We start from the raw sequence: 11,266 nt of genomic DNA, 5'->3' as shown, positions 1-11,266 counted from the left end.
ATACATTCTTATAGAATTAATCTTTCATAACTTTAAGATATAGACTCATAAAACTTACCTTCACATAGAGTAATTATTGATAAAATGAAGAATATCAACTTCAACTTATAGGAGAGAGAAATGTTGTTCGTTCCTTAAGATTCAAATAACAGCACTTCTTAAGAAGAAAGAAGAACAGCTCTCCCTTTCTCTAGCGTCAATATATATATCTTAAGTTCCAACACCCCTAACCCGTATCCGTCGCTGGATTAGGGTTACAAAGCATTATCGTACAAGCAAAACATTAAAAATACGTTTCATACATCACTGAAAACATATCATAATCCATTCACTCTTATATATATCATCCCTAAATCGACCCTTCGAGACCTAGAAATACATTAGAACTAATTTCGGACTAAATTGGAAACTTTTGGAAAGTTTAAGAAAAAAGTTAGAAAAATTTAATTGTAGGGGTCACACGGCCTTGTGGCCAGGCCGTGTGCCTCACATGGCTGAGACACACGCCCATACCTTAGGTCATGTAACAATCGAATTATGGACATACAACCATGTCCTAGGTCGTGTCCTCACTCGTGTAACTCTCTGAGTAGGGTCACATGGCCAAGACACATGCTCGTGTGCTAGGCCATGTAACTGACTGGCTTGCATGCAATAGAAGCTACAGGGGACATACGCCTGTGTTGCCAGGCCGTGTGTCACATACGGTTGAGTCACATTCCGGTGTCTGAGGCCGTGTGGACATTAATTTGCCCAAATTCAAGCAATTTCCAACACTAACTGACGTCTGACCCTTGAGGCCAATTGTACACATACTCAAGGGAACAAGAGCCTATCAAAACATACGTATAAATACCAATTCAAGAGTCCTAAATGAACTAGCCCATATGTCATTCAAGGCACTTCAATTGCGATCCCCAAACCCTACCTAATCATGCAAAATTTACCACTTACCATTCATCAACTACTACTTCCAAGAACTTACTAAGCGTGCAACATAAAGTAGCTCAATGACACAAACCATCCAATGGTACTAATAAACTGTTCTCAAAAATTATCAAAAGTGACCATAGGTACTTTCCAAAGACATCATTAAAACTCATTTGTATAACCTTGACCATCAATTCAAACCTAGATAACCCTCATCCAAAGTCTTACTTCTTCATTTTATTCTTCATACATTCTTATAGAATTAATCTTTCATAACTTTAAGATATAGACTCATAAAACTTACCTTCACATAGAGTAATTATTGATAAAATGAAGAATATCAACTTCAACTTATAGGAGAGAGAAATGTTGTTCGTTCCTTAAGATTCAAATAACAGCACTTCTTAAGAAGAAAGAAGAACAGCTCTCCCTTTCTCTAGCGTCAATATATATATCTTAAGTTCCAACACCCCTAACCCGTATCCGTCGCTAGATTAGGGTTACAAAGCATTATCGTACAAGTAAAACATTAAAACATACGTTTCATACATCACTAAAAACATATCATAATCCATTCACTCTTATACATATCATCCCTAAATCGAGCCTTCGAGACCTAGAAATACATTAGAACGAATTTTGGAATAAATTGGAAACTTTTGGAAAGTTTAAGAAAAATGTTAGAAAAATTTAATTGTAGGGGTCACACGGCCTTGTGGCTAGGCCGTGTGCCTCACATGGCTGAGACACACGCCCATACCTTAGTTCATGTAACAATCGAATTATGGACATACAACCATGTCCTAGGTCGTGTCCTCACTCGTGTAACTCTCTGAGTAGGGTCACATGGCCAAGACACATGCTCGTGTGCTAGGCCATGTAACTGACTGGCTTGCATGCAATAGAAGCTACAAGGGACATACGCCTGTGTTGCCAGGCCGTGTGTCACATACGGTTGAGTCACATTCCGGTGTCTGAGGCCGTGTGGACATTAATTTGCCCAAATTCAAGCAATTTCCAACACTAACTGACGTCTGACCCTTGAGGCCAATTGTACACATACTCAAGCGAACAAGAACCTATCAAAACATACATATAAATACCAATTCAAGAGTCCTAAATGAACTAGCCCATATGTCATTCAAGGCACCTCAATTGCGATCCCCAAACCCTACCTAACCATGCAAAATTTACCACTTACCATTCATCAACTACTATTTCTAAGAAGTTGCTAAGCGTGCAACATAAAGTAGCTCAATGACACAAACCATCCAATGGTACTAATAAACTGTTCTAAAAAATTATCAAAAGTGACCATAGGTACTTTCCAAAGACATCATTAAAACTCATTTGTATAACCTTTACCATCAATTCAAACCTAGATAACCCTCATCCAAAGTCTTACTTCTTCATTTTATTCTTCATACATTCTTATAGAATTAATCTTTCATAACTTTAAGATATAGACTCATAAAACTTACCTTCACATAGAGTAATTATTGATAAAATGAAGAATATCAACTTCAACTTATAGGAGAGAGAAATGTTGTTCGTTCCTTAAGATTCAAATAACAAAGACTTCTTAAGAAGAAAGAAGAACAGCTCTCCCTTTCTCTAGCGTCAATATATATATCTTAAGTTCCAACACCCCTAACCCGTATCCGTCGCTGGATTAGGGTTACAAAGCATTATCGTACAAGCAAAACATTAAAACATACGTTTCATACATCACTGAAAACATATCATAATCCATTCACTCTTATATATATCATCCCTAAATCGCCCCTTCGAGACCTAGAAATACATTAGAACCAATTTCGGACTAAATTGGAAACTTTTGGAAAGTTTAAGAAAAAAGTTAGAAAAATTTAATTGTAGGGGTCACACGGCCTTGTGGCCAGGCCGTGTGCCTCACATGACTGAGACACAAGCCAATACCTTAGGTCATGTAACAATCGAATTATGGACACACAACCATGTCCTAGGTCGTGTCCTCACTTGTGTAACTCTCTGAGTAGGGTCACATGGCCAAGACACACACTCGTGTGCTAGGCCATGTAACTGACTGACTTGCATGCAATAGAAGCTACAGGGGACATACGCCTGTGTTGCCAGGCCGTGTGTCACATACGGTTGAGTCACATTCCGGTGTCTCAAGCTGTGTGGACATTAATTTGCCCAAATTCAAGCAGTTTCCAACACTAACTGACGTCTGACCCTTGAGGCCAATTGTACACATGCTCAAGGGAACAAGAACCTATCAAAACATACGTATAAATACCAATTCAAGAGTCCTAAATGAACTAGCCCATATGTCATTCAAGGCACCACAATTGCGATCCCCAAACCCTACCTAATCATACAAAATTTACCACTTACCATTAATCAACTACTACTTCCAAGAACTTACTAAGCGTGCAACATAAAGTAGCTCAATGACACAAACCACCCAATGGTACTAATAAACTGTTCTCAAAAATTATCAAAAGTGACCATAGGTACTTTCCAAAGACATCATTAAAACTCATTTGTATAACCTTTACCATCAATTCAAACCTAGATAACCCTCATCCAAAGTCTTACTTCTTCATTTTTTTCTTCATACATTCTTATAGAATTAATCTTTCATAACTTTAAGATATAGACTCATAAAACTTACCTTCACATAGAGTAATTATTGATAAAATGAAGAATATCAACTTCAACTTATAGGAAAGAGAAATGTTGTTCGTTCCTTAAGATTCAAATAACAGCACTTCTTAAGAAGAAAGAAGAACAGCTCTCCCTTTCTCTAGCGTCAATATATATATCTTAAGTTCCAACACCCCTAACCCGTATCCGTCGCTAGATTAGGGTTACAAAGCATTATCGTACAAGTAAAACATTAAAACATACGTTTCATACATCACTAAAAACATATCATAATCTATTCACTCTTATACATATCATCCCTAAATCGAGCCTTCGAGACCTAGAAATACATTAGAACGAATTTTGGAATAAATTGGAAACTTTTGGAAGTTTAAGAAAAATGTTAGAAAAATTTAATTGTAGGGGTCACACGGCCTTGTGGCTAGGCCGTGTGCCTCACATGGCTGAGACACACGCCCATACCTTAGTTCATGTAACAATCGAATTATGGACATACAACCATGTCCTAGGTCGTGTCCTCACTCGTGTAACTCTCTGAGTAGGGTCACATGGCCAAGACACATGCTCGTGTGCTAGGCCATGTAACTGACTGGCTTGCATGCAATAGAAGCTACAGGGGACATACCCCTGTGTTGCCAGGCCGTGTGTCACATACGGTTGAGTCACATTCCGGTGTCTGAGGCCGTGTGGACATTAATTTGCCCAAATTCAAGCAATTTCCAACACTAACTGACGTCTGACCCTTGAGGCCAATTGTACACATACTCAAGGGAACAAGAACCTATCAAAACATACATATAAATACCAATTCAAGAGTCCTAAATGAACTAGCCCATATGTCATTCAAGGCACCTCAATTGCGATCCCCAAACCCTACCTAATCATGCAAAATTTACCACTTACCATTCATCAACTACTATTTCTAAGAACTTGCTAAGCGTGCAACATAAAGTAGCTCAATGACACAAACCATCCAATGGTACTAATAAACTGTTCTAAAAAATTATCAAAAGTGACCATAGGTACTTTCCAAAGACATCATTAAAACTCATTTGTATAACCTTTACCATCAATTCAAACCTAGATAACCCTCATCCAAAGTCTTACTTCTTCATTTTATTCTTCATACATTCTTATAGAATTAATCTTTCATAACTTTAAGATATAGACTCATAAAACTTACCTTCACATAGAGTAATTATTGATAAAATGAAGAATATCAACTTCAACTTATAGGAGAGAGAAATGTTGTTCGTTCCTTAAGATTCAAATAACAGCACTTCTTAAGAAGAAAGAAGAACAACTCTCCCTTTCTCTAGCGTCAATATATATATCTTAAGTTCCAACACCCCTACCCCGTATCCGTCGCTGGATTAGGGTTACAAAGCATTATCGTACAAGCAAAACATTAAAACATACGTTTCATACATCACTGAAAACATATAATAATTCATTCACTCTTATACATATCATCCCTAAATCGAGCCTTCGAGACCTAGAAATACATTAGAAACAATTTCAGAGTAAATTGGAAACTTTTGGAAAGTTTAAGAGAAAAGTTAGAAAAATTTAATTGTAGGGATCACACGGCCTTGTGGCTAGGCCCGTGTCTTAGATCGTGTGGACATGAATTGCCCCAAAATTAAGCCATTTCCAACACTAACTCATGCAAGTCTCTTTAGGCTAATTGTGCACATATTCGAAGCAAGAAGACCCTATCAAAACATACATATAAATACCAATTCAAGAGTCCTAAATTAACTAATCAATATGCCATTTAAGGAACGTCAATTGCAATCACCAAAACCTACCTAATCATGTAAATTTTACCACTTACCATCGATCATCTACTAATTCCAAGAACTTACTAAACATACAACGTAAGGTAGCTTAATGACACAAACCATTAAATGATACTAATAAACCCTTATCATCCATTATCAAAAGTGACCATAGATACTTTCTAAAGCAATCATTAAAAATCATTCGTATAACCTTTACCATCATCTCGAACCTAGATAACCCTCATGCAAAGTCTTGCTTCTTCTTTTTATTCTTCATGCACTCTTATAGACTTAATCATTCATAAATTTAACAAACAGAGTCGTCAAACTTACCTTCACTTAGAGTAATTATTGATAAAATGAAGAATTTCAACTTCAACTTAAAGGATAAAGAAATGTTGTCCGTTCCTTAAGATTCAAATAACAATACTTCTGAAGAAGGAAGAAGACAACCTCTCCCTTTCTCTAGCCTGAATATATATAACCTAATTTGTAGCACCCCTAACCCGTATACATCGCCAGATTAGGGTTACAAAGTATTATCATACAAATGAAACATTAGAACATACATTTCATACATCATTGAAAATATATCATAATGCATCCACTCTTATACATATCGTCCCTAAATCGAGCTTTCGAGACCTAGAAATACATTAGAAACAATTTGGGACTAAATTGGAAACATTTGAAAAGTTCAAGAAGAAAGTTAGAAAAGTTTAACTGTAGGGGTCACACGGTCGCGTCCCTCACACGGCTGAGACACACGCCCATCTCTCAGGTCATGTAACCATTGAATTATGGACACGCAGCGGTGTCACAGGTCGTGTCCTCACCCGTGTAACTCTCTAAGTAAGGTCACACGGCCAAGTCACAAGCCCGTGTGCTAGGCCGTGTAACTGTCTGACTTGCATGCAATAGAACCTACAAGGGACATACGGCCATGTTGCCAGGCCATGTGTTAAACACGGCTGAGTCACATTCCCATGTCTGAGACCGTGTGGACATGAATTTGCCCAAAATCAAGCCATTTCCAACACTAACTCGTGGAAGTCCTTTTAGGCTAACTGTGCACATATTCAAAGCAAGAAGACCCTATCAAAACATACATATAAATACCAATTCAAGAGTCCTAAATCTACTAACCAATATGCCATTCAAGGAACCTCAATTGTAATCACCAAAACCTACCTAATCATGTAAATTTTTCCAATTAGCATCCATCAACTACTAATTCCAAGAACTTACTAAACATACAACGTAAAGTAGCTCAATAACACAAACTATCAAAAGATACTAATAAACCCTTCTCATCCATTATCAAATGTGACTATAGGTACTTTCTAAAGCAATCATTAAAAATTATTCGTATAAACTTTACCATCATCTCAAACCTAGATAAACCTCATGCAAAGTCTTACTTCTTCATTTTATTCTTTATGCACTCTTACAGACTTAATCTTTCATAAATTTAACATACAGAGTCATCAAACTTACCTTCACTTAGAGTAATTATTGATAAAATGAAGAATTTCAACTTCTACTTAAAGGATAAAGAAATCTTGTCATTTCCTTAAGATTCAAATAACAGCACTTCTGAAGAAGGAAGAAGAAAACCTCTCCCTTTCTCTAGTGTCAATATATATAACCTAAGTTGTAACACCCCTAACCTGTATCCATCGCCAGATCAGGGTTACAAAGCATTATCGTACAAGTGAAACATTAAAACATACATTTTGTACATCACTAAAATAATATCATAATCCATTCACTATTATGCATATCGTCCCTAAATCGACCCTTTGACTCCTAGAAATACATTAGAAACAATTTGGGACTAAATTGGAAGCTTTTGGAAAGTTCAAGAAAAAACCTAGAATAATTTAATTGTAGGGGTCACACGGCCATATGGCTAAGCCGTGTACCTTACACGGTTGAGACACACACCCGTAACTTAGGTGACGTAAGAATCAAATTATGGACACATAGCCATGTCCTAGGTCGTGTCCTCACCCGTGTAACTCTCTGAGTAGGGTCGCACAACCAAGTTACACGGCCGTGTGCTAGGCCGTGTAATTGTCTGGCTTGTATGCAATTGAACCAACAGGAGACGTAGGCCATGTTTCCAGGCCGTGTGTCACACACGGCTGAGTCACATGCTCGTGTCTGAACCGTGTAGACATGTTTGCCCTAAATCAAACCATTTCCAACACTAACTCATGCATATCCCTTTAGGCTAATTGTGCACATATTCAAGGCAAGAAGACCCTATCAAAACATACATATAATACCAATTCAAGAGTTCTAAACGAACTTACCAATATGCCATTCAAGGCACCTCAATTGCAATCACCAAAACCTACCTAATCATGTAAATTTTACCACTTACCATTCATCAACTACTAATTCCAAGAACTTACTAAACATACAACATAAAGTAGCTCAATGACACAAACCATCAAATGATACTAATAAATCATTCGCATCCATTATCAAAAGTGATCATAGGTACTTTCTAAAGCAAGCATTATAATCTATTATGCATACGTGACACCAAAACACAAACACATATAGTTATTATTTACAGATTCATTCAACACCACTTTAAAACACCCTAAATACATTTCAACCACCAATTGAACTACATAATTTTATACATGTCACTACCCTAAGAGATACAAAAACTACCAATATTGATAGAGAGTGTGAGCTGAAGATTTGATCCTTCCAAATTGTCAGCAACAACGATCCACAAAACAATCCACAAGAATGAATAAGCTTATTGAGCTTAGTAAGAACAAAATATATCATTCAATCTAATAATAAATTGAATATGATCCATATATTATTTGATTCAGAATTATCGAAGTCTAAACAGGTACAAAACTGTATTCAGGGGTACCGAAGTATAATCAATGGCACGTATGTGCAATTCAACAATATTCTTCTAAAAACATAATAATTAAAGCATCATAATATAAGTACAAAAAAAGAAATTCTTTTACATTGGTATGCACCTGATCTATATGCCAAGAATAATAATTGGGTGGATAGAGTCGCATTTAATAGATTACTTCTAGTCTCCCCACGAGAAATTAGGACCCATCAAAACTAGATGTTACAGCAAGATTACTTAGCACGTATCTGCCAAGGAATAGTATCTGTGAATAACCATTCTAGTAAAACGTGATGTGTAAAATTGATGAGGAAATCTTTTGAAAGTGAATTTTGTATAGATATTCTTCAAAAAAGTACCATCGTTGTTTCAAGAGTAAAGAAAGGTAGAAATCATCTGGTAAATTATGGAGTTAGCCAAGTAATGAAGCAAGAGATGATACGTTAAGTATGGTACTTAGCGTATAAGTATATATATATGCTATTATGAGTTTATTCTCCAAAGATAGACTAGTAATCAAAGATCTTTAGGATGAAAAATTCAACTACAAATGTTCCAAGGTATTTTGCGTTAAAACTCACTAAGTGCATGTGAACTTTTAAGCATTTTGTTCCAATTTCAGGGATGGCTATAAGTGAGTTCGCAATGAGAGACCAAGTTAGGATTGCACCAAGGAAATGGTGAGATGGATGTTATGCATATAGAGACCAAATACATATTTACTCATTCATTACATAAAATGCATAGCTGAAATACTTACCCTGATGCGAAGTAGTTATTGATCATAAAAGAATCTTAGCCTCTTGACCATTGAGGTAGGATACATTCAGATTTAAGGAAAGGTTCAATATATACCACTTAAGGAAGAGAAATAAGAAGAAAGAAAACTCCCTTTCAAAACACAGTCTCACATATAAATATGACTCATCTTGCTTAATGGAATTTGACAAGTGTCACACGTATCAGAACTTGCCTTCTTATTAGCCTACAATTTTCGAGAAAAGTATAAATAAGTGCCCTACATCAAACATATTAGGCTGAACTATACAATTTGTTTCTAACTAGATCGCTTAAAGTCTAATGAGCACAGTGTTCCATAAAACCAAACATAATATACCTTTGGTGAATACTTATCCCATGTTTCCCTTGTATCCCTTAACATTAATGTCTACATAATATAGCATAATATCATGAAATCAAATTTTTACAAACTCAAGATGCGGTTACTATATTCCCACACATATGTGCCTAAACGATTATATAGGCAGATAACACCATGATAGACAGACTGTTTAGTGTTATACACCCAAAACTTTAGATCTATTAAAAATGGGGTATTACAACTCTCGACCCCTTAACAAAAATTCCATCCTCAAAATTTCTAACTTTGACAAAAATTCCAAGTATATCTGAAAACTATCTGATCATGCCAGGCATGTACTATGAGTTGGGCAAATTCAGGATTTGGTGACTACTCGAGCAAATTTAAACATTACACACTTTCCTAATTTGATAGATGTCATGATTATATTGGAGAACCTGAATAGTTTCCCCAAAATAAACCTTTTGCATGAGTTTGCTTCAATAAAATAGGTACTCAAACACTTCATCAACACTGTTACGAAATCATTTAAATCATTAACTTTGTTTTTACTCAGTCCTTCAGTCTTCATCGTCATCAATCTCAGTTTTCTTAAGGTAATCTTATTCTTCTCTTTATTACCTTTCTTTTTTCCCATTTAAAACCAAAATTTCAAGAACAAATACTCGTGGTAGATGTTGAAACTAGAGTAATTGAAACTTAACCCTAAAAATCCTTTCACTTTTGAACTGCAAGAACTTGAAAATGCTCCCCCACACATTACCACTCCATCATATGAATATAGCACCACACAAGAGTAAGAACACCAATTTTTTGTAGCTTGAGGCTTTCATCATTCACAATTTACTTACGAAGTCAGATGACCACTAAGGTCATTTGAGTGAAAACACTTAAATTTTCATCCTTCCACTAATCTTATTAGAAGCAGGTTGTCATTTACCTTTGCATTCAGTCTTTTGCTCAGTTTTAACCAAGTATGGTATCGTACCAGGATAACTATCTTTCTTGTCCTGGTGGTCCCTAGTAGTGTACTTCATTTATTGCTGCATGCATGATGAACCAACGCGTTTAGGGGTTTTCTAAAAGTTCTATCAGTTGAAGATCACAAGACAATGGGTTGATGTTGGATTTGCCTATTTCAGTGTTCGTCAAGCTTATGATAAAATCATTCCAAATAGTTTTTCAAATCTTCACTAGTAAAAGGAAAAGTTCATATGGGTCATTTGCAAGCTTTAGAATGGATTTGGTTTTCCCACCTGTTGGTTCATCTGCCGTAATTTGATGTAGTAGATTAAACTAGTTTTCGCATTTGAGGAGCTTAAATACAAGTATTTTTCTTAGGTTTTAGTTAAGTTTTCCTAGTTTCATTTACATTCAACTAAAAGTGTATATTGAGTCTTTTATTGACCTTATGGGCCCGAATAAGGCCTAAGGTTGAGCTAATATACTTTGTGAGTGTGCAAGAGACAATTAGAAGGTGTACCAAGTCAATAATGGTCATTGTATTGCAACACTAGGATTTTTATGTAGCAACATAAGGAGAAGAGAGTAAGAATTCCAAGACTATCTTTAGTGTCTCGACATAACCAAGGGATGTCGCGACACACCCCTAAAGCTACCCTGAGTACGAGCATACTGCCTTCGATGTCATGACACAAGCACTAGGGTGTCATGATAACGGTCCTGTATGATAAATACTTTTTGAGCTAGAGGCATTTTTGTCTGCACAATCAAATATTAAACATTAAAGCGTCAACTAATCTAGGGTTTAGGATGACGACAAACCTAACTCTATAAATAGGTTCATTTAACATTTTTGATGGACAACTTTTCATATTGCATAAATTTTTTTATATTTTAATTTTTTAGGTTTTCCCTTTTCTTAGGATTTAGGGTATCTTC

This window comes from Gossypium raimondii, chromosome 6 (assembly GCF_025698545.1).
Source record: "Gossypium raimondii isolate GPD5lz chromosome 6, ASM2569854v1, whole genome shotgun sequence".
Taxonomy (NCBI): Eukaryota; Viridiplantae; Streptophyta; class Magnoliopsida; order Malvales; family Malvaceae; genus Gossypium; species Gossypium raimondii.
This window is presented reverse-complemented; position numbering follows the sequence as displayed.